Genomic DNA, 23,965 nt, shown 5'->3' with positions numbered 1-23,965 from the left:
ATTCAAGCTCCAGACCCCTAGTTTCGAGCGAGATGGCTGTCTGTCAACCACCGAGCCCTCAGCCTCAGCTTCTACCTCTGTAACGTGGGGATGTGGTGATCTGCCCAGCCAGTGGCCATGTGAAATAATAGATCTGAAGTGCTTTGAAGAGAGAAGGAAGCACCAAAGCAGTGCACAGCTGGCTGGGTGGGCCGGGTTTTCTCTGGTTTTGGCTCATTCTCTGTGTCAGCACTGGCAAGACGCACCCACTCTGTATAAACTCTGGGTGCTCAGTGCTGCTGGAGGGAGGATGAGGCATATTTGTAAGAAGCCTACAAGGGGCCTATGCAAGTTTTGTAGAGGATGAAGCTTATACAATGTGGGGGACCTTGCCTAAGAAATAGTATACACGATTATAAATACAAGAGCAGATCCAAAGCAGATCATATTTGTTTAAAACGAGAAAATAAAATAAAATGGATTACAAATTCTAAAAAGCCAGCAGTATCATAATATCACAAATCCACAAAAATAATATAATAATTTTATTAATATTATAATTCCTGTTAAACTACAGCTTTGAGGTGCATGCACTGTGCTTACTTCTTAGGACAGTAATTACAAAAATAGCATTCCTGCTGAGCACTTGGAAGGATACTTCAGCCTTCTCTTGACATGGTAGCTTCTGGCTCTGGAATTCTAACACTCCCTTCTCTACTCCATTTCCCGAAAACTTAAAGTGCTGGGCAACGTAGGGCATACTGTACTTCTGTGGTGGGGAGACACCTGGTCCTGCACCTTGCCACCCAGCAGGCACTGTGTGTGTTACGTGTATTCCTGGAAGCCATTCCCACGGCTCAGAGTTAACCACAAATTACCTGCACATGACTGCCGACAACATAAGAACTACTCACTGGTTCCAACTTCGGTGCACCTCCCACTCCCTTAGCACCGCTCTGGTGTGCCTGAGGCCATTGCACTACGGCCAGGACACCCAGAGAGGAGAGAGAGCATGAACAGAAACAGACAGCCGTTCTCAGGATTGCAATGAAAATAGCTTACTCTTGCAATGTTCGCAAAATGCCACGGCCATGCAGCTTTCTCCCAGGACTTCTAGGCTCCAGCTTTCCAGAAAATCTCCCGTTTGAGCTCACAGGAAAATTCTGGAACCATCCTAGCTTCTCTGCAGTGCTTGGGAAGTCTGAACCCATTGTTCCCAAGCCACTGAGACCTGGGTGGGCCCTTTACCTGGACTCCTCCAACCTAGACCCCTGCAAGCCCATCTGTCTCTGCTTCTGCAGGTGAAGCAGGCGGAGGAGACCAAGACCAGTGCAGTCCACCTGCCGTGCACCAGTGCACAGTTCCAACCCTTTTTCTTCCTTTCCGTGCCTTTACTTGTCTGCCATTTCATTTGATTAGTTCAGAAGAGGCACAGGTAACTCATTGCCTTTCTCTCCTTATTAGTGAAGAGACAGCACTTGGTGTTTCTAGTCCAGGAGGGATGGAGGCACCATCCCCGAGTGGACAAAGATAAGTTGGGGGTGAAAGGATCACTGGGGTTCAAACAAGTCAGATCTGATATGAATTCTGGATCCCCAAAGGGAGACATCAAAGAAGCAACTGAGTACCCAACTCTGGAGTTGTGGAGAGGCCCGGGCTGGGAGCAGGCATGTGGGAGTCTTTCCCATGTGGGTGTCAAGACAAGATTTAATGCGGTAGTGCTGGCTGGGATCTCTCAGGAAATGAAGCTGGAGACAAGAGCCTCATGTGGTGCCCTGGGGCACAGCAGAAAGCTCAAGGGGGGACAGGAGGAAAACAAGGTGAAGGGGTGCTTGGGGTAATTGTGTCCCCCAAAATCCATATGTTGAAGTCCTAACCCCCATTCCTCAGAACGTGACCTTACTTGGAAACAGGGTTTTTGTGGAGGTGATCGAGTTCAAATGACGGCATTAGGGTGGGCCTGGTCCAATCTGACTATGTCCTGTAAGACAAGGAGATGAGGACACAGATGCACACAGAGGGCTGACCCTGTGAGGACACAGGGAGGAGATGCCGTCTGCAAGCCAAGGAGAGGGGATTCAGAGGAACCAGCCCTGCCAATAATTTCATCTCGGATTTTCAGCCTCCAGGACTTTGAACCAATAAATGCACATTGAAGCTCCTGGCCTGTGGGATTTGTTATTGCCGCCCCATACAGGTGGGGGCCTGGGAACCTGGACTCATACAGGTGGGGGCCTGGGAACCTGGGAAAATCGTGCATCACGGAGTGGGGCCCAGGAGGCCACTACTGCTGGAGTTCAAGTGACGGCAAGGCTGGGAATGTCCCTACTTCCCCATGAGCATTCTGAATTGTTTTCTGATAAAAATGGAACAGATACGTTTGGACATAGTTTAAAACCTGATACCGTGACTGGTGCTTCATAAATTTGTCTCAAAACACACAGATAGGTAAACTGTATAAAGAGAAAAGAAGAAGACACAGACTGGAAAACAGATCTGGTTGTTACCAAGGCATTTAGCATGCAATTTCTCATTTGCTGTGGACACATCGATAAGAGAATTCCTCACTGGGTTTTCTGTCTGCCACCTTGCTAGCGATCAGCCCACTGGGAACATTTTATTAACCCTTTATTAAACTTTTATTCATTTTACTTCCAGTGCCTAGATAAGCACTGTCCAATAGAAATATAATGCAAGCCAGAAAAAAAACCAAACTACCGAAAATCCAGATGGACACCTTTTGTGGGGCAGAGATGGAACAGAAACGCTTAGCAGCAGCAGCGAGGGACATTGCAGCCACCAGCTGAAGAAGGGCTCCTGCCCCAGGGGTCCTGGGTGGTTTGGGTCTAGGGGTCACGGGGCCCAGAGGGCATCCAGAGAGACTAGGAGTCAGGGTCAGAATTGGGAGTGCAGGTTGAAATAAAAGTGCTGCAGACCTCCCTCCTAAAATGTTTGTAGCAAACTGGTCCCAAGCAGGCCTGGAGACAAGAGGGTGTCTCAGCAGGATGGGAAAAACTGAGATGCTGGGCCAGGGACACTCCACTGACTTCTATGCAGGGGTTGCGAATGTCACGGTGAGACCTGGTCCTGGACGGAGACCAGCAGGCAGGCGGAGGTAGCCATGGAAATCCACAGAAAGAAAAGAAATTGCATAAGGAGATGGCACTCCTCAAATGGGGTGGGGCACCACAACTCCAGAATAAACGCCAATGCAGAGGAAAGATGAGAAAAGCCATCATTAGAATATGCATCTTAGCCGGGCCTGGTGGCTCACACCTGTAATCCCAGCTACTCAGGTGGCTGAGGCAGGAGGATCCCTTGAGCCAAGGGGTTGGAATCCAGCCTAGGCAATATAGTGCTAACCCATCTCAAGTTTTTATTATTGATTTATTTATTGAAATGGAGTCTCGCTCTGTCACCAGGCTGGAATGCAGTGGCATGATCTCGGCTCACTGCAACCTCTGCCTCCTGGGTTTAAGTGATTCTCCTGCCTCAGCCTCCCAAGTAGCCAAGACTACAGGCATGTGTCACCACAACCAGCTAATTTTGTATTTGTAGCAGAGACGGGGTTTCATCATGTTGGCCAGGATGGTCTCCATCTCTCGACCTCATGATCCACCCCCCTCGGCCTCCCAAAGTGCTGGATTACAGGTGTGAGCCACTGTGCCTGCCTAATTATTTATTTTTTTGTAGAAATGAGGTCTCACTATGTTGCCCAGGCTGGTCTCAAACCCTTGGGCTCAAGCAGTCCTCCCACTTCAGCCTCCCAAAGTGCAGGGATTACAGGCATGAGCCACCATGCTTGATTTCAATTAAAAAAAAAAAATAGGCATTCTTTCCAGGAAAATTAATTTTATGAGAAATCTGACAAAGACTTTAAAACAGGCATGTGAAGTCCACTCACAGAGATAACTTCTATTTCTCCGTTTGGATTTCATGGTGCCGTGGAGTATCTTTTACGCTTAGGAAAGACGATTTGCAACGACTTTAAATTTAGGCCGGGCGCGGTGGCTCAAGCCTGTAATCCCTGCACTTTGGGAGGCTGAGATGGGCGGATCACGAGGTCAGGAGATAGAGACCATCCTGGCTAACACGGTGAAACCCCGTCTCTACTAAAAAATACAAAAAACTAGCCGGGCGCGGTGCCGGGCGCGGTGGCGGGCGCCTGCAGTCCCGGCTACTCGGGAGGCTGAGGCAGGAGAATGGCGTAAACTCGGGAGGTGGAGGTTGCAGTGAGCTGAGATCCGGCCACTGCACTCCAGCCTGGGCGATAGAGCGAGACTCCGTTTCCAAAAAAAAAAAATTTAATATTTGATTTTTCAACAGCTACAAATTTTAAAACCTGGTTTTTCCTTAGGCTTTTATGTTCAATTCCTCTTTTTCTACTTAGAAATCTGGAGAATTTTGATAATCACTCAGAAAAGGGGCTTTACAGTTTTTGTTTATTAAATGTTCTTAAATATTTTGAATTGCATTTATCATTTTTAAATATTTTTAGTTTCATTTTAAGTACTTCAGTTGTCTAACAAAACTTTTTCAAGTACATATATAATTTTAATAGCATTCATTTATAAATATGGTTATGTTTCAAGAAGAGATTTGTTTGGAGCTTGATAACAAAGATCTAAACTAATGCCTCAAAAACATACTAAATTGCAATCACAAGTCCAATTTGTTATATTCTCAAGTAGTCCAAACTGTCTGAAATATTACAAGCATTTTAAACCCCTAATCTACACAGGTTATTCCTTAATTTTTTTCTTTTTCTTTTTTTTTTTTTTTGAGACGAAGTCTTGCCCTGTGACCCAGGCTGGAATGCAATGGTGCTGATCTCGGCTCACTGCAACCTCCGCCCCCTGGATTCAGACAATTCTTCTGCCTCAGCCTCCTGAGTAGCTGGGATTACAGGCGCCCACCACCAAGCCCAGCTAATTTTTGTATTTTTAGTAGAGACGGGGTTTCACCATATTGGGCAGGATGGTCTCGATCTCCTGACCTTGTGATCCACCCACCTTGGCCTCCCAAACTTAATTTTTTAAGTGTTGGTACTCTTGTTTTTTCATTGTCTTTGTTGGGGTTTGATAAAATTCACCCTTTTTGGGACCTGTAGCTTGTACAATTTAGGGGCTCTCTTTAAGAGAAAGAACACACGTTCGTGACTATGATGCGAACTCCAGGGACTCAGGGACTCCTCATATCCCCGGAACTAGGCCACGATGGCCATTAAAGACACTGTCCTATGAGAAAATCCATAGACAATTTAACAATGTGGATTAGTCCGATCTTTACTTAAAATATAAAATGTGTTAACTTCATGACACACATTAAAAAGGTCAGATGTCATAGGTATATAAATTCCAATTTGCCACATTGTTTTTTTCCCCAAGCTCTCATTGGATGAAACCATTCCATCCTAACTCTCCTTGTCTCTATGACATACAGCCTTCTTGTCCCAGATGTGCCTTTTGAGCTAATCTTTCCCAGAGAACATTACAAGGTCTTCAGTTTCCTCTAATTTCTTTGAGCTCTGCTGACTTCAAAATACTGTTTCTGGAAACTTTTGTGAGTACTGTTTTTATAACATTAGAACATTGTTTCTTTTTCATTCCTTTTGTAAGAGAATTTATACAACATAGACAACCTATTGCTCTTAATGTGGTCTTTACTGGATTTTTTTTTTTTTTTTTTTTGAGATGGAGTCTCACTCTGTCACCCAGGCTGGAGTGCAGTGGTGCGATCTCGGCTCACTGCAACCTCCAACAAGGCTTATTTTTAACACACTACACCTCTGAATATGAGGCCATACCTCCTGGAATAATTCGATCTGTGTTAAATATCTTTTCTTCTTTATCTACTATTAGTGATACACCCCCACCCCCGGCCACTCTGGACATTCCCAACAAGCACAGATTGAGGTCAATCCAGGCTACTGTGCCTCCTGGAAAAAGAAACTGGCCTTTGGCAGAAAAGCTATTGATGTTACGTTTCACAATAAAAGCATGAGTTTAAAAAGCAAGTGTAAGAATGCCTTATAAAAGACTTAATGAGAATTTAAGTGGAAAGCAACCTACTAATGTCTTAGAAGGTTATTTTTTCGAGGAGGAAGAATATTTAGGAACATATTCAGTGATTGTGATTGCTGAAGATTTTGAATTTGTTTTTATCATTGGTGTTGTTTTGAGTTGGCTGTGGTTTTCCATTGCTGCTTTCTGCTTTCTGCTTATAAACTACCCTTAATATCAGCCTTAGTATTCTCAATTTGATTTTACTCTTGAGTTAACACATTGTTAATCAATTTGTGTTATTTGGTTAACTCAAGAATAATATGTTAATAGAACTGTCTAGGATTTTCCTGTAATTAAGCCTGGAGTCTTGCACTGTTTGAGGTCACATGTGCTACCCAAACTTTCTCTGCCAGATAAACATATGTGGATGCGACCTAATCCCTACAGGTCTTATTCAGGCATTAAAAATGTGCTGCCTATAAATCTGCACAGATGAAAATATTTGCAAAATTTTCTCACAGTAAGTATATTGAAAGTATCAGATGATTTGTAACCGTATAGAGTGTTGTTCATAATTCAAGTAATATATATAAGTTGATTTTCTCTTCCAATGAAAGCATAAATAAGTCATTCATTGTGGGGAAAAGAAAGAGAGATCAGCCTGTTACTGTGTCTATATAAAAAGAAGTAGACATAAGAGACTCCATTTTGTTCTGTGACCCTACCCCCAACCTTGTCCTTGCAAGAGACATATGCTGCGGTGACTCAAGGTTTAATGGATTTTGGGCTGTGCAGGATGTGTCTTTGTAAACAAGTGCCTGAAGGCAGCTTGCTGGTTAAAAGTCATCACCATTCTCTTAATTGCAACTACCCGGGGACACCTACACGGCCAAAGGTCGCAGGGACCTCTGCCAAGGAAAGCTAGGTATTGTCCAAGGTTTCTCCCCATGTGATAGGATGAAACAATGCTGTTAAAAGGTTTATGAAGATGTTTGCATATGCATCTCAAGGCACAGCATTTTCCTTTAAACTTATTCATGTCACAGAGGTTTTTGTTCATATGTCTTACTGCCGATTTCCTCCCTACAATGATCCTATTGTCCTGCCACTCCGTTATCTTTAAGATGGTAAAGACAATTATCAATAAATACTAAGGGAACTCAAAGACCGGGTGCCATCGTGGGTCCTCTGTAAGCTGAGCGCCGGTCCCCTGGGCCCACTTTTTCTTTCTCTATACTTTGTCTATGTGTCTTATTTCTTTTCTCAAGTCTCTCGTTCCACCTAATGAGAAACACCCACAGGTATGGAGGGCCAGGCCACCCCTTCAATTCATATACATTTCTAGGGAAAGTTGAATATTTCCTTCTCTCCATTTTGTTGTTATCACCAAATTCTTTTTCTGACGCAGCGTGAGCATGGGTAAATATTGGCAGACTTCTAAGTCTTTTGCTCTAATTAAGTTCATTGTGGTCAAGGAAGATTCTGAATTAGTTGATGTCTAAATTCTATCTAGTTTTGATTTCTAGGCACTCAGGAGACGTATGCAGTGGGGTGTGTGCAACTGTGCACTCCCATGCACACAAGCTCACACACTCAAGTCACATGTATACATATCAAGCAGGAAGGCACAAGTACGTACAGGTACACATAGACACACACTTTCACACAGGCACCCCTGTCATCCTTTGTTTTCTTTTCAGCAATTCCATTCTCCAGGTCAAGATTCACCCAGGAAGAGTGAGGACGCTTCAGTCTCTACTGATGGTAGAAGGGAAGGAAGAGAGAAGGAAAGGTGGCAAAGAATCATTGAAAGTTTCATGTGCTCCATTAAATAATCGTATTTTTGTAGTCAAATAGATTGATCTGAAATGGTTCATGGGATCTCTCATTTCTCTTCTCAGGAAATAAAAAATGACTTAATAATGAAGCCCGAAATAAACTGAGAGGCCTCACACAGTGGCTCACGCCTGTAATCCCAGCACTTTAGAAGGCTGAGGCAGGTAGATCATTTGAGGTCAGGAGTTTGAAACCAGTTTCGCCAACATGGTGAAACCCCATCTTACTAAAAATACAAAAATTAGCTGGGTGTGGTGGCGGGCGCCTATAGTCTCAGGTAGTTGGGAGGTTGAGGTGGGAGAATTGCTTGAACCCAGGAGGTGGAAGTTGCAGTGAGCCAAGACTGCGCCATTGCACTCCAGCCTGGGCGACGGGAGTGAGATTCCATCTCAAAACAAACAAACGAACGAACGAACAAACAAACAAACAAACAAACAAACTGCCTGACAGCCACATTGCACAGAAAGGTTGATCCTCAGCTGGGATCTGACCCACTCTGAGCAATCCCCCGGCCTTCACAATGGTCCTCTGGAGTGTGGTCAGACTTTGACTCAAGGACGAAGCAGGTTGGGAGGAGCTGGTCACAGAGCTGTGCCTAAACCAGGCCAGCCGCCTCCCCACTTGGTGTGAATGACACATGATCTCATTCAATCTTTCAAGCAGTGCTTTGTCTTTTAGTTCTGGCTCAGGTAAGGGAACTGAGGGCATTTTGGGTCTGGATAATTGTGTTGGGTCTGGAGACTGATGAAAGTTTTTAGGGGCCATTACTTTCAAATAACAAATGCCTTCTGAACTGTGAATTTCTGTAGACTTCCAAGCAACACAGCAAAGGAGAATGCACAGCAATCATCCAAATACACTCTCAGGTTCACCACTTCATCTTCTGTCCTCCCAAACTTAGCAGAAATGGTAAGGTCTCCCTAGAGGATGGATCTCAGCTCTAGAGAATCTAAACCAACCATTGAAATTCCAGCTTCCTTGAAAGCGATTGGTCAGAGCCCCCAGTTCTAAGCCAATCAACACAAGGCATTTCCCTGGTAGCTAGGAATCGGCTCAGAAACGGACAGGAGACCAGTTAAAGCCAATGAAATGTCGGGGAGGTTGACTGGAAGCTGCTGGGAAAAATCCCTTGCTCTGTAAAGGGAAGACGTCTTTCTCTGCCACTGAATGTTACTATGTGTATCCACTATGACTGCTGTGGCCATCTGTCAACCAACCACTTTTAGGATGAAGCTCAGAGACACAAAAATACCTTGACATTTGGTGACCTTTTAAATTAATCAAATTCCCAGTAAAGGGTACATTGAAATTGGGAAAATTTGGGGAAGTTTAATAAAGTGACTGTTTTAAAAGGTGTAGAATGGATAAGAGAAGTACTTACTTGAAGTTAGTGACTGTGGGAGGAGGTGTCCCCATCCTGTTCTCCACCACCAAGTTCTGAAAGGGGGGTTAGGAGGTACCTTCCCAGAACCTGAAGACTGAGAGCCTCATGGATAGGCCTTCTGGGAGGAGACTGCACCAGCCTGGCTGTGGGGCAGGGAGACAGCTGGGGAAATAAATACTCAAACTCACTTTGCTTTCTACTATGATCACCTGCTGATGCTCCCCATTTGCTGAATTCAAATGGAAGTCTGTAAGTTCAGCTTGCTGGGACAGAGAGGGCTGCGGAGGCAACCTGGAAGGACAAGTGCAAGCTAGGCGCACAGCCTCTTAGAGCAACCAGACACTGCTGAATTTGCAGTTGCATGATGCCATCAATTGCTTTATTTTAAAGACTTTGAATTGCAATTTCTGTTTCTTGCACTCAAAAGTATCTTTTTTTTTTTAATGTTTTTTGTTGTTTAATTTCTATTTTTTTAAAAAAGGTCATACAAAGGCAAATTTTAAATGCTGTGAATACTTTGGGTGCATATTTTAGGCACCTGTTTGCTATCTTTTAATACAAAACTAAAATTTCTCAAATGTAAAATTAAGTAAACTAACCATAATATGTACACCCTATGAAAAAATAGTTTAGTCTAAAGGAATACAAACCTGCATGCTAATACAGCATTTTTATTAAAAAAAAGTTGCACTTGTAATAATTTCTTTTTTTTTTTTAAATTTATTTATTATTATTATACTTTAAGTTGTAGGGTACATGTGCATAACGTGCAGGTTTGTTACATATGTATACTTGTGCCATGTTGCTGTGCTGCACCCATCAACTCGTCATTTACATCAGGTATAACTCCCAATGCAATCCCTCCCCCCTCCCTCAAAAGTATCTTAACATGCATACAGAAAATATTCTACCTACAAAGCCATCCTAAAAATAAAAAATGTTATGGGTTAGGAAGGGAATGGATATGCACAGAAGAGGCAGGCAGAACCCATAGATGTAGAAATGGGCAGAGCCACCAGGGTCCCAGCTCCTGAATGGGAAGGGGCACCTGTGGTATGTGCTTCAGGAGCCCGGAGTCAGCCTCTTTAGGAAACAAAGAGTAGGAGTTGGACTTCGCTCCCGGGAGTAAAAGGCCAGGTCGCTTTGATAAGGACTGCTTGTCTGACCTTGGAAGGAAATGAAGTTCGGGATGGAGTTAAACATAGGCCAGGTCGCTTTGATAAGGACTGCTTGTCTGACCTTGGAAGGAAATGAAGTTCGGGATGGAGTTAAACATAGGCCTGCCAGCCACGCCAGAGAGGTGAGAGAAGAAGGAGAGCTAAACAAACCAAGCAATGGGAGCTTGCAAAAAAGTGTTTCAAAGTCAGGAGAAAAATACACGGCTTGAAAAAATTTACAATAAATGCGACAAATTGGAGCACGCGTCTGAGGAAATCTAAATGATAGACCAATCATCAGAGGGTTTATTTAACTGTGTTCAAAGAGTTAAATAAATGTTCAAAGAGGCGAAAGAAGGGACAGCCATAGGGAAAAACAAAAATAGGGTGCTGTGAACAGCTTGAGCAGCTATCAATATGAAGATGTGGATAAGATAAATGAGGGATTGGAGATTCTGAAAATAAAAAGCTAGAAATATTGAGATAAACAATAAACAAGTAAATGCAGTTAAAGAGGAAAAGAGCAGATTGTACCAAGGAATTAATGCTAACAGGACAGAGAGACAAAGAAGTAAAAACATATGAAAGAGACCAAATAATATGGAAAATAATATAAGACACTCCAACATACATCTAATAGGCGTTCCAGAACTAGAGAATACAGGAAATGGTGGAGGACATATCCAGATTAAAATATCTGACCATTATCCAAAATTGAAGAAAGACATGATTTTCCAAATAGAAAGATAACATTGAGAAACAAGGAGAATAAATAAAGATAAATCCATAGTCAGATGCAGTGCATTAGAAATGCAGGATATCGAGGAAAAAGAGAAAAATCTAAAGGCTACTAGAGCAAAAAAGATTAAAAAAAAAAAACCTACACAAAGCCAGAAAGTTTAGGCTAAGAGCTGACATCCCAACATTAAGAGTGGAAGGTGACTGCTCAGGAGGCTGAGGCAGGGGGATGGTTTGAGCCCCAGGAGTTCAAGTCCAGCCTGGGCAACACAGAGAGACTTAAAAAAAAAAAAAAAAAAAAAAGAGGAAGGTGGTGAGTGAAAATATTCAAAAGTCAGAGGAAAATGACTTTCAACCTAAAATTCTGTAAGCCACCAAATTTTTATTAAGATTGAATTCAAAATAAAGACTTCAGACTGAAAAAGACTGAAGCGTTTACCAGACAGACTTTTGATGAAAACGATAAATCAGTAGTTCTCAATCTTGCGTGCCCGTTAAAACCACCAGGAACGTTAAAAAAATTCCAACCTCCAGCCCACACCTAGACGCAGGTGGTGGTGCGTTTCGATCTTCCCAGGTGATTCCAATGTTCAGCCAGGATTAACGTCACTGCTTCACCTAATTACTCCGGAAGAAGAAAACTGAATTCAAAAGAGGTTACCAAGAGCACCTAAATCAGTCAACTGCCAGTTAACAATGAACTATTATTTGGGGAGGGGATCTTCTGCGTGACAGTTTCATTGCTTGGTGTGAGAATTTTTGAACAATTTGAATTTCATTTGTCTTATTCTCTCCCAAGTGAGTTTTTCCCATTCATTTTTAAAGTACCTTATGTTTGTTTTGGGGAGAAGGACTGGTTGGTGGCCTAATGTTAGTCACATCAGTGGATTGCAATCTTACTGCACATTAGAAACTCCTGGGAAATTTTTTTTTAAACTATTAATGCCTGGGGCTCAGTCCCTGTGGTTCCACTTTAATCTGTAAGCGATGAAGCTCACCGACAGTAGTTCTCAAATCTCTCCAGGGGCAGCTGAGTTTGAGAACCACCGTATTAGTTCTCTGGGTCAAGGACACCAGAAGAAATGAAGAGGAGAAGGGAGCATTGAGTCTTCTGAGCAATTGTGGAGACCACTTAGAAAGAACAGCACTGAATTCTTTAGAGGGTACAGATTTGGCTCATTTTCACAACTATCTTGGGTAAAGAATCCAGGCATTAAACAAATTATTGTTTTCTGAACAAATTGGCAATATCGAGAGTGTGTTGGTAATTTAGAAAATTGCTTATTTTTATTTCTTCTTGGCTTATTTCTACTATTCACATCTGGAACAGTCAGCTCATTGGAGGGTGTTGGTGGTTCAGAAACCTGATCTCAGCCAAGCTTTTACTGGGGAGGACTTTGGACAAGTCAGTTTATCGTTTGGTGCAGTTACTTCCTTAACTGTTGTGGGGAGACCCAACCAATCTTCTGGGTGTGTGTGTTTTACAATTTGATACCATGCTCTGGGCAAGGCACTGGGTGGTTATTGGATGATAAGGTGATTGCATGGGGCTTCCTTGAAAGCCTGGCGACCTTCATTCAAGCATTTCATTTTAGTTCATTTCAACAAGCATTACCTGGAGCATCTGTTACACATATGCCCTGAAGCCCAGGATGAGTAAGACACCATCCCTGCCCCGAAACTTGAGATCTGTCTTAAATAATAATTCTTGGAACAGGAGTTGCCAATGTGAATGCCTAGGGAACAAGACGGTGATGCCGTAAGTCCAGAAGGCAGTGAACAGGAAAAGGGTTATTTATGTAAGCACAAAAAGCAAGGCGCCCGTTAACCCAGCTGTCTAAACAAGGGAATCTCCAAGTCGACTTTCAAGAGACCTTATCACTAAAATAAAAGCTAGCCAACTTTGGAGGAATTAAAGCATTCCCTTCTAGAATCAAACTGCTGCCCAGCCTCTCAGGGTTTTCTACACTTTCATATGCATAAAAACCACTGGCACACTTGGTGTAAAATGCGATTCCCTGGTCCTACCTGCACAGACGCTGCATCAGTGGGTCTGAGGCAGGGCCCGGGCATCTGCATTTTAAATCAGCTCCCAGGAAAATTGTTGCAGGGGTGGGTCACACTTCCTTAAACCTTGTGGGTGTGGGCACTTCTCCCTGCAGCTCCTTCCTGTAACAGCCGGGTGTGTCTACTGGGTCCCTGCTGGCCGACCTCCTCTGGGCAAAAGTCACTTCTCTACTGACCTGAAATCTACCACACAGCTCAGTAATGGCTCTGATAAACAGGGACATCTCATTTATTGTTTCTTTCCTGGAACACCTTACGGTCATCAATGAGCTGTCACCATGAGGACTCATCCAGTCTCAAGGCAGGGAGCCTTCCCAGCCACCAGCAGTGGCCCAGGGACCCAGGTAGCAGTATCCTGCTGGCAGGGCCAGGTGACTAGTCCCCTGCAGAGTCTCTAGGTAGGTGGGCTTTAGAGATCCTCTGGTTTGATTCTCTTATTTTACGTATGGGGAAACTGAGAAACTGAGGCTTTAGAAAGGGCATGTGCTTCCCTGGGTCCCAGCACTGAGGTGGAACCAGGCTCCACTCGGCTTCCTGCTCCCTGCCTCTCTGCTCCAACCTGCTCCAGCCCCTTTATCCTCGCTTTGCCAGATTCTGCCACGTTTGGGGGTGTTTGAGGAGTGCCACATTTCGCAGGATTCTCCATCAGCACAGTGTGCCTGCCATGTGTCAACGCTCAAGGCCAGCACACCTGCACCATTGGATATGTGCCTGAAGCCTGGCTCTATGGCCTTACAGTAGTGTGGAGGGAACCCCGGTTTTCTCCCCACCTGGGGCAGGATCACTTGCCTGACTTGCAGGGGGATGGACGGCTGGTGTGTGCTCTCTCTCTCTCTCACACGCACACGCACAGACACACACACACACACGCACACACACAGCCCTCACAGATTAAGAGCACCATTGGATTGGTCTGCTCAGGCCAAGATCACAGTCAGAGGAGAGAAAGAAACATGACCCGAGATAGCATCACCATCGACCATGAGGCATCATCACTGCCTCCAAAATAACACCGACAAGGGAGGGCTGGGGACTCAGCTTTGGGGTCACCACCATGGGGGCCAGGATGAGCCTTTGTCACCCGGGTTTGCAAGGTGTGGAGTGCAGGAGCACCGGTGGGCAAAGGCTGCATTAGGACCGCCGAGGAGGCAGTGGCTTGAGCTGCCCAGACACAGAGACACATGGCAGGCAGCATGTTGAATTTTAACCAGATTTTAATGTAGGCAGTTTTAATTTTTGCCTTAGAAGTAAGAAAATAAACTAAAAAAAATGAAAACAAAACAAAGCGAACTACCACTCAACAGAATAGGAGAAATGCCATACGGGGCTTCAGGCTCCACAAATGTGGCCTGGCCCGGCTCCTCCAGCCTCCCGGAGACAGGCAGCTGGCAGGCGGATCCTGGCCTGGAAGGTTCTGGAGGCAGCTCTCATGAAGGAGTCACCTTCTGCCATTGAGTGGCCATGTGGTGCTCCCCAGTGCTTCCCAGCCCTGCGGTCACCCAGGGAAATCCCCAGGCAGGGAGCTGCGGCTGCTGGTCCCCTTTGGCCTGGAGTTTGTCCAGGTTGGGGCAGCACTGGGTGAACGGCCTGGAACCTGAATGTCCAAGGGCCTTGCCCAGCTGTACTTCCTCCTCTCACACGGCCTCTCTAAGGAGTGGATTATGAAGTCACCCTCACTCTGGTCCTTCCACCACTCCAGCTCCTAAAGCGCTGGCTTGGTCAAGCTGCCTCGGAGGGTCACCAGCCATGGGATATGACACCTGCAGGCGGCGGGCACTGCCCTGGAGCCACGCCATTCCACCTGCTCTGACTCTGTCTCACGCTGTCCCCTTCCTCCCCTTCCTGGCCAAACTTCTCAAAATAGCATCTGCTGCTGAAAGCTTCTCACCGCCTCCTCATCTCTAGTGCCCTGTAGCCTGGAGTCCACCTAGAAATCTACAACCACTGCTCTAAGAAGGCCCATGCCCTCACGTTTTCACCCACTGGCCCTGGTGTTCTCACCCTCAGATTTTGGCAGTGCATGCCCATTCTTCAGATGGGCGCCTTCTTTTGCCTTCTCTTCCGCCAGGACCCTCATTCCCCCTCCATGCCCCCAAGTGCACGCACCCGAGAAGTTTCCAGTTCTTTGCTCCGCATCTCCTCCCCCTTGGCACTCTGTGTGCTGGTGTCTGCCCCTTCTGAGGTGTCTGGATGAGCGATGCTCCATCTACCCTCTCTCCTAAGCTCCATCCAACAGCCATGGGACCAGGAAGTTGGTCCTGCTGGGTCATTTGCAGAGTTGCTGGGGCACCCTGGAGAGAAACAAGATGGCGCAGGGGGCCATCAGCAGCAGCACAGACAAGTCTTCAGGTGACAGTGCTGAACAGGGGTCTCAGGGGAGCTGGAAGAAAAGTCTATCCTTTAGGCCACTTGGCACAGCTCCAACCAGAGGTGGCCTGCCTTCCACCTCCTCTTCTTCATCTTCCCTTTGCTTCTTGACCTGCCTGAAGAAGACCCCTGGGTCTGGACAGCTGGGCCTCTGGCTGCCCCAGCAGGAAGCTCATGGCCCCGGAGTCCTGGGGGTCCAGGCTAGGAGATGTTTACCCTCTAGGTGTCAGGCACCCTGGGCGTGTCCAGGTGGTGGAGGAGGAACTGGCTCTTGAAGGAAGATGTCCTTCCTGTCTCCTCCCTCCCCAGCAATTTCCACTGAGTTCTCGGTGGACGCCAGACGGCAAGAGGCAGAGTGCAGGGGAACAGTAAGAAGCTGAAGGTAGCGGATGTGATTTCGAGAAGTTTGACAGGGAAAGGTAGGAAGGAGACCCTACGAGGACTGGAGGGAGCTGTGAGTATGAGAAGGGGGCATGGAGAGATTGAAGGGGACGGGTCCTGGAAGAGCCCGGAGGACAGAGAGTCCGGGAAGTCCTGGGCGCATCCCCCACAATCCGAGTGAGGGCCATGGAGGGACTGCAGCAGCGGCTCAGGGTTGTATTTAAAATTAGCTGGCAGAGTTCACCGCTGGGCCCTGGGATGTCCTGCAAATGGTTCAACATGCTGGACGCAGAGGGTTTTTCACAGAATTGTTTGGAGCCATATGCCTCTCTCTCTCCTGAAATGGAAGATTAGGGAAAGGTGACAATGCTGAATTTTCTTCTTCTTCTCTAGATATTCTTTCTGCTACATTTGATGGAGCTTCCAGGAAAAAGGAGATAGTAACTAATATTCTCTTTGATTTCGGACTCGATACATATTTTCAGCTTGAGGATCCTGATCTCTGTTTAGTAAAAGGTAGCTGGGCGCAGTGGCTCATGCCTATAATCCCAGCACCTTGGGAGGCTGAGGAGGGCACATTGCCTGAGCTCAGGAGTTTGAGACCAGTCTGGCCAATGTCGTGAAACCTAATCTCTACTAAAAATACAAAAATTAGCTGGGCATCGTGCCAGGTGCCTGTAATCCCAGCTACTTGGGAGGCTGAGGCAGGAGAATCGCTTGAACCCTGGAGGTGGAGGTTTTGGTGAGCTGAGATGGCACCACTGCACCCCAGCCTGGGCAACAGAGTGACACTCTGTCTCAAAAAAGTAAAATAAAATAAAATAATAGTAATAAAGAAAACATGTAAAAATGTGCGCTTAGGCGTAGCTGGGAATGGTTCACGGTTGCCCGTTAGAAAGCAGCAAGGCAGAGAGAAAGGCATGTGGAGTTTGCAGTCAGATGGACCAGACTGGGTTTGAACTAGGGGTCTGGTCATTATCCACAGGTGACCCCATTGCCTTCATCTCTCTGAGTCTCAGTTTCTTCCTGAAAACTGTTAACCATTCCAGGCCGGGCATGGTGACTCATGCCTATATTCTCAGCACTTTGGGAGGCTGTGGCAGAAAGATCACTTGAGCTCAGGCGTTCAAGACCAGCCTGGGCAATATGGTGAAACCCCATCTCTACAAAAATATACAAAAAAATTAGCTGGGCATGGTGGTGCACCAGTAGTCCCAGCTGTTCAGGAGGCTGAGATGGGAGAATCGCCTGAGCCAGGGGAGGTCGAAGCTGCAGTGAGCCTTGATCCCACCACTGCACTCCAGCCTGGGCCACAGAGTGAGACCCTCTCTCAAAATAATAATAATAATTGTTCCAATAGTGCAAGAAATGCCTAGAATCACACTCGCCCCACGTGTAACACCTTCCTGTATTCCCGCTGCGTTTAGCAGACGGTTTGGTTTCTGGTGGTGACCGGCGAGGCTTGTGAGTCACCTTGTTCCTGAAAACTAGAGCAAAGCGTTGCTCCCACATGCCTGGTTGTTTCTTTGTTGCTAAATCTTTTTTTGTTGTTTTTGTTTTTTGTTTTTTTTACAGCTTTCTTCTCAACTGACATCTGGAGGCTATTCAGTGCTGCATACACTTCCTGCAAGCTGCCCCTCTGTTCTCTCGCCCTCCTCATCTCACGTGATCGATCACCGGACAAGCTACCTGGATTTCCTAGTGCCCAAGAGTTGCCCTCAATCAACACACAACACGTTCCCATGTAGAATCTTCACCAAGTGTTCCTTTTTTCCATTACAGGAAATCTTATTCCCTTCCTGGTCCCAAAACCTTGCGGTAAAGCCCCCTGACAATCTGGGTCAAATGTCAGTCATGAGACGGCGGGCTTTCTTTTTACAAGACTGGGTGAGTCCCCCAACAAAAAAGTCAAACTGAATTTTATCACGCAATATCTACTATAGTCCATCAAGCAATTGTCACTGCATCTTTTTCAGTTATGGTTACCAAAGGTTGTGTTTAAAATTAGCTCGCAGAATTCTCTGCCGGGCATGGGGATGGCCCGCAAATGACGCGAATGACAAAGATTCAGTGTTGTTTAAATTGTGTATGTTCTGGAAAGGGAGTCACTTTGTCTACTTGAACTTGGAATTTATTTACTAATGTTGCAGTGTGATAAAAGTGATCACAATCTAGGCTGGGCACTGTGGCTCATGCCTGTAATCCCAGCACTTTGTGAGAACAATATGGGAGGATTGCCTGAGCTCAGGAGTTTGAGACCACCCTGGGCAACATGATGAAACACCATCTCTACTAAAATACAAGAAGAAAAAAAAAAAGGCCAGGCATGGTGGCTCACGCCTGTAATCCCAGCACTTTGCGAGGCCGAGGCGGGCGGATCACGAGGTCAGGAGATCGAGACCATCCTGACTAATGCAGTGAAACCTCATCTCTACTAAAAATGAAAAAAATTAGCCAGGCGTGGTGGCGGGTGCCTGTAGTCCCAGCTACTCAGGAGGCTGAGGCAGGAGAATGGCATGAACCAAGGAGGCAGAGCTTGCAGTGAGCTCAGATCATGCTACTGCACTCCAGCCTGGGTGACAGAGCAAGACTCCGTCTCAAAAAAAAAAAAAAAAAAAAAAAAAATAGCTGGGCATGGCAGTGCTTACCTGTAGTCCCAGCTACTCAGGAGGCTGAGGCATGAGAATCACTTGAGCCCAGGAGCTGGGATCGTGCCACTGCACTTCAACTTGGGCTACAGGGTCTCACACTCCGTCTCAAAAAAAAAAAAGCACTCTGGGAGGTTGAGGCAGGTGGGTTACCTGAGGTCGTGAGTTCAAGACCAGCCTGAACAATATGGAGAAACTTGGCTCTACTAAAGAAAAAAATTAGCTGGGCATGGTGGCGCATACCTGTAATTCCAGCTACTCAGGAGGCTGAGGCAGGAGAATCGCTTGAACCCGGGTGGCGGAGGTTGCAGTAAGCCAAGATCGTACCATTGCACTCCAGCCTGGCCGACAAGAGCAAAACTCTGTCTCAAAAAAAAGCAAAAGTGATCACAATCTAATGGGAAAATATCAATTTCAGATTGATTTTTAGATTTAAAGAGGGAAGACAGCATGGGGGTGGGGGGGAAATGGATAAACTCTGACATCTGAACAAGTCTCCTTCTTGTTAAAACCCAACAGTGGTCTGGAATGAGATAAACCCTCTGCCTTGAGCACATGCCTGGCCTCTCCCAGCTCCCCCCTCGCAGTGCCTCCTGCCTGGGGAACCTGGCACACCTGTTCCTTTTAGCTGCATGCTCTTTCCCCCTCCTTGCCTGGTTAATGCTGCCAAATCCCCCTCAACTCTGGCCTCAAAGCTCTCCTTCCTTGATGAGGCTTTCCCTGACCTCTCTGATGAGCTCACATCCCAGAGTTCATGCTTTTATAGCGCCGCACATCCCTACAGTTGCTCTGGGGGATGAGCTGATGACTGCATGGTACCTCCAGGAGACTTGTCTACCTGCTCCATCCCAGGTGAGCCAGGCGTGGGTTGTAAGTGAAGGCCTTGCCATCCTTAGCGTTTTACAACTCATCTCAGTGAGTTTACATAACTAGCCTGCAGAGGAGGTGCCCCCACCATCTCATTTTATGGGATGAGGAAATTGAGGCTTACAGAGATTAAATATATTGTCCAAAGGCCAACAGCTGATAAAGCATAGGTTTACCATCAAGCTAAATCTTTTTCAATACTTTCTTAAATCAGATCTGGCTTCGACTGAGTTATCCAGACAATTGTCCCAGACTTGGCCTCCCTAGGGGCACCTTGAGCCCTAATTTGTTATCCAGAGGGCAAAGGGGCCACAGAGTCTTTCTTTCAGGGTGGCTCCTGGAGATGAGGAGCCCAAGAGCTGACTTTCCGTTTCCTCCTCAGTCACCTAGGTGGGATTGGTTGGGGGAGCTGGAGAACAGCAATCAGGTCCCCCCACCACTAGAAAGCCTTGCAGAGGGTAGGGCAATGGGGGACCGCATCCCACTCAGAGGGAAAGCATGGTCTGTGTCCTGCCATAGGAAGGCAGCAGCTGACGACTGGGAAAGGGGAGGGAGTTTCCTTTGCTTCTCCAGCAAAACAGAATGAATGAATTAATTAATGAATAGATGAATGGGTGAATGGATGGTTGGATGGATGGATGGATGGATGGATGGTTGGATGGTTGGATGGATGGATGGATGGATGGATGGATGGATGGATAGTTGGATGGATGGATGGATAGTTGGATGGATGGATGGATGGATGGATGGATGGATGGATGGATGGTTGGATGGATGGATGGATGGATGGATGGATGGTTGGATGGATGGATTGTTGGATGGATGGATGGATGGATGGATGGATGGATGGATGGATGGATGGTTGGATGGATGGTTGGATGGATGGTTGGATGGATGGATGGATGGATGGATGGATGGATGGATGGATAGTTGGATGGATGGATGGATGGATGGATGGATGGATGGATGGATGGATGGTTGGATGGATGGATTGTTGGATGGAAGGATGGATGGTTGGATGGATGGTTGGATGAATGGTTGGATGGATGGATGGATGGATGGATGGATGGATGGTTGGATGGATGGATGGATGGATGGATGGATGGATGGATGGATGGTTGGATGGATGGATGGATGGATGGGTTCTATCAGCCTTGCCAGTCATGGCTTGGGTGCCACTTTTAGAGACTAGTCTCCATGTTCACTGGGGCTGTCTCATGAGTTACTACAATCCTTGTCAGTCTTTCATGCTGGAGTGACAGTGAGTGTCAGCTCACCCCTGTCCTGACAGCTAAGACAGTCACATAGAAAGAAGAGTCGCTAGCGACTGAGGGTTTAAAGTGCCAGGAGGAAGCGCAAGGGCCCTGCAGACAACCTGTGTTCAGCGTGCAAACTTTTCTCTGTCAACCCTGCCCCAGTTGCAAGTCCCAGAGCAGCAATTTGGAAGAGCAGAGCCATAAAGAGTGGTGCTCCTAGAAGGGACCGAGCCTGGCTTCGAGATCAACTCCTCTGCTGGGGCAGACAGCGGCATGCAGCCGAGGTCCTAGCGCATGGATGTGAGCATGTATGAGAGGTCCTCCTGGGGACCTGGAGGGGCTTCGTGAATGCCTGGGATCTGCCCTTCTCTGAGGTCTCTTCCTGGAGGCAGAATAACACACCTGCAATTTGTCACCCAAGACCAGTCTGCTTCCATCAGCATTGCCCTCAAGTCCCACTTCCTCATGACGGAGTACCAAAGGCATGGGCCACTCATGCCTTCAGCAATTGTTTGCATGCCAGGCACTGTCTGGGCAGCAGGACGTTGCTGTGAGCCCACACGTAGTGCCCTGCCCTCTCCCAACACCTGCCGCGGATGTACTGTGCCCTTGACTTCTCCACGGCTCAGTGGGTGAGTCCAGTCCTTCCAGCCCTCTCCATCGTCCCCACCACAGATTCTGCCTCCTGGCAGAATCTTTGCCTTGCCTGGCAGGCTGTGAGGCTTCACATAGACGCTGCCACCCACCCACATCCTCCTAATGTGGCTGTAAATTGCCTCAAGCAAAGCTTTAAGAGCACGCACCCACATTCATTCTTGGACCTAATCTTTGCTCAGTTGGTCTGGATTTGGGATATGAACTCTTTGATTTCGAACATTTTGAGACCACAAACCAGGTGTAAACGCTGATGACAGCCAGAAAAGCCTGGAACAGGAGGAACATAAAAAACAAGAAGGAGAGCAGAGGGTGGGCTCTCCCAGAGGGAGAGAAATGACAGGAGGCTGGCACCTCCTCCAGGCAAGGACTGGACAGGGTGCTGCATGGATTGTCCAGGTATGGAGCAGAGCCAAAACCTGGGAAAGGACAGGAGGGACCGGAGCCGTCTGGGAGAAGTGGAAGCAGTTTGGCATCACTGGCATTTTCTGGGTGTCTCGAGATGCGATGCAAGCTGACATTCTATTAGACAGCATTTGAATTGTAGCTTAGAGTGTCAGACTATTTTACAATGCTTTAAAATCCTACCTTTGTTTTACAATGTTCCTATAAAGCAGACAGGGAGCACTGTTTTCTTTTTTTTTTTTTTTGAGATGGAGTCTCGCTCTGTCACCCAGGCTGGAGTGCAGTGGCCGGATCTCAGCTCACTGCAAGCTCCGCCTCCCGGGTTCATGCCATTCTCCTGCCTCAGCCTCCCGAGTAGCTGGGACTACAGGCGCCTGCCACCTCGCCCGGCTAGTTTTTTGTATTGTTAGTAGAGACGGGGTTTCACTGTGTTAGCCAGGATGGTCTCGATCTCCTGACCTCGTGATCCGCCCGTCTCGGCCTCCCAAAGTGCTGGGATTACAGGCTTGAGCCACCGCGCCCGGCCGCACTGTTTTCATTTTATGGACTGAGCCAAGCACACAGCCGACTCGCTCCTGGTTGGGCAGAGTTAGAGAATGAGCAGAGATGCAAACTCCGCAACCGCTGCTTCCCAGTGTTGGCAAAGTCCACAGGATGGGTCCTTCCAGCCTGGGGCCTTGGGCTTGTCACCGATTCCTTTCCAGACCCCACCCTCAGGCCCCCTCATGAGCCGAGATCACGGCATTGCACTCCAGCCTGGGTGGCCAGAGCTAAACTCCATCTCAAAAAAAAAAAAAAAAAAGTAATAATAATAATAAATAACCACACTGTTCACCTCACAGTTCTTTTAATTGTGGTAATAAACACATGACATAAAATGTACCATTTGAATAATTTTTAGATGCACAGTTTAATAGTGTTAACTCTATTCACACTGTTGTGCTTTCTAGAATTTCTTCATCTTGCGAAACTGAAACTACATTATACACGGACTCTTCATTCCCCCTCTTCCCAGCGCTGACACCCACCTTTCTACTTTCTGTTTCTGTGCATTTGGCTACTTTAGATTCCTCATGGAAGTAGAATCATAACAGTATTTGTTCTCCTGTGACTGGGTTATTTCACTTAGCATCATGCATTCAAGGTTTGTCCGTGCTGCCACATAGGACAGGATTTCTTTCTTTTTTTAAGACTGATTAACATTCTCTTGCATGTGTATGTCACATTTTGTCTATCCATTACACTATGTAATGGATTATTTACACTACACTACTTATTTAGTTTCACACTAGGGTTTGGGTGTTCCTTGTGGATTGGCTAATTTGAACAGTTCTGCAGACTCTAAGGCACAGGGGCTCTCCCTAGTTGTCTGGTACCTGGCTCTGTGGTGATTAGGGCAGGTATATAGCAGCCCCTGAGTGTGAGAGCCTAATCAGCTGCTTACAAAGGAGAACTGACTGGCCTCTGGCCAGGGCCTCAAAACTGGGGCAAGATAGCACTTTAAAAATACACGCATATATGTTATATGAAATATATATCAATGTATTCATGTGTAAAACTCTCACTATAGTCAAGATAATGAACATATCCACCACCCCCAGAAGTTCCTTGTGCCCCTTTGCAATGCCCCCCTGTCTTCTCCCACCTTCTCATCCCTCATCCACTTCCTGTCTCTGCAGGTGAGTTTACATTCCCTATCATCTTGTGCAAATGAAACCAGACAGTAGGTGCCCTCTTTCTGCCTGGCTCCTTTCACTCACCATAATTACTTTGAGATTTGCCCATGTCATCTCCTGCATCAGGGATTCCTTTCTTTTCATTGCTGAGTAGATTTCACTGAATGGAGATACCACATTTTTTTTTTTTATTCACTTGTTTAAGAACATTGTAGTTTGCCTACAAGAGTTTGCATGAGGCTGGGCGTGGTGGCTCACACCTGTAATCCCAGCACTGTGGGAGGGCCAGGTGGGTAGATCATGAGGTCAGGAGCTCGAGACCAGCCTGGCCAATATGATGAAACCCTGTCTTTACTAAAAATACAAAAATTAGCTGGGTGTGGTGGCACATGCCTGTAATCCCAGCTATTCAGAAGGCTGACACAGGAGAATCACTTGAACCCGGGAGGCAGAGGTTTTAGTGAGCTGAGATTGCACCATTGCACTCCAGCCTGGGCGACAAGAGCAAAATTCTGTCTCCAAAAAAAAGAAAAAAAGACTTTGCA

The 23,965-nt window shown here is 46.5% G+C and overlaps 3 long non-coding RNA genes and 1 other non-coding gene across 4 annotated transcripts; 2 read left to right on the top strand and 2 right to left on the bottom strand.

Annotated features, from left to right (window-relative positions):
• Positions 1 to 2,476: 2,476 nt before the first annotated feature.
• Positions 2,477 to 2,597, top strand: LOC114677246 (small nucleolar RNA SNORA32). Its single transcript, XR_003728537.1, has one exon. It is a non-coding gene; the product is annotated as a small nucleolar RNA SNORA32 (small nucleolar RNA).
• A 7,537-nt stretch (positions 2,598 to 10,134) lies between these two features.
• On the bottom strand, positions 10,135 to 13,559 carry LOC144339647 (uncharacterized). Its single transcript, XR_013414903.1, has 3 exons — positions 13,128 to 13,559; positions 12,715 to 12,835; positions 10,135 to 11,717 (listed from the first exon to the last, which is right to left on the bottom strand). It is a non-coding gene; the product is annotated as an uncharacterized LOC144339647 (long non-coding RNA).
• Positions 13,560 to 15,864: 2,305 nt separating this feature from the next.
• LOC144339646 (uncharacterized) lies at positions 15,865 to 21,975 on the top strand. The gene is made up of 3 exons (XR_013414902.1): positions 15,865 to 15,987; positions 17,490 to 19,414; positions 20,848 to 21,975. It is a non-coding gene; the product is annotated as an uncharacterized LOC144339646 (long non-coding RNA).
• LOC144339645 (uncharacterized) lies at positions 15,981 to 19,285 on the bottom strand. The gene is made up of 3 exons (XR_013414901.1): positions 19,178 to 19,285; positions 18,806 to 18,924; positions 15,981 to 16,251 (listed from the first exon to the last, which is right to left on the bottom strand). It is a non-coding gene; the product is annotated as an uncharacterized LOC144339645 (long non-coding RNA).
• Positions 21,976 to 23,965: the final 1,990 nt, after the last annotated feature.

The sequence above is a fragment of the Macaca mulatta genome, chromosome 3, assembly GCF_049350105.2.
Source record: "Macaca mulatta isolate MMU2019108-1 chromosome 3, T2T-MMU8v2.0, whole genome shotgun sequence".
Lineage (NCBI taxonomy): Eukaryota > Metazoa > Chordata > Mammalia > Primates > Cercopithecidae > Macaca > Macaca mulatta.
Note: the sequence above shows the minus strand (reverse complement) of the source record. Positions and strands in the feature narration are given on the sequence as shown.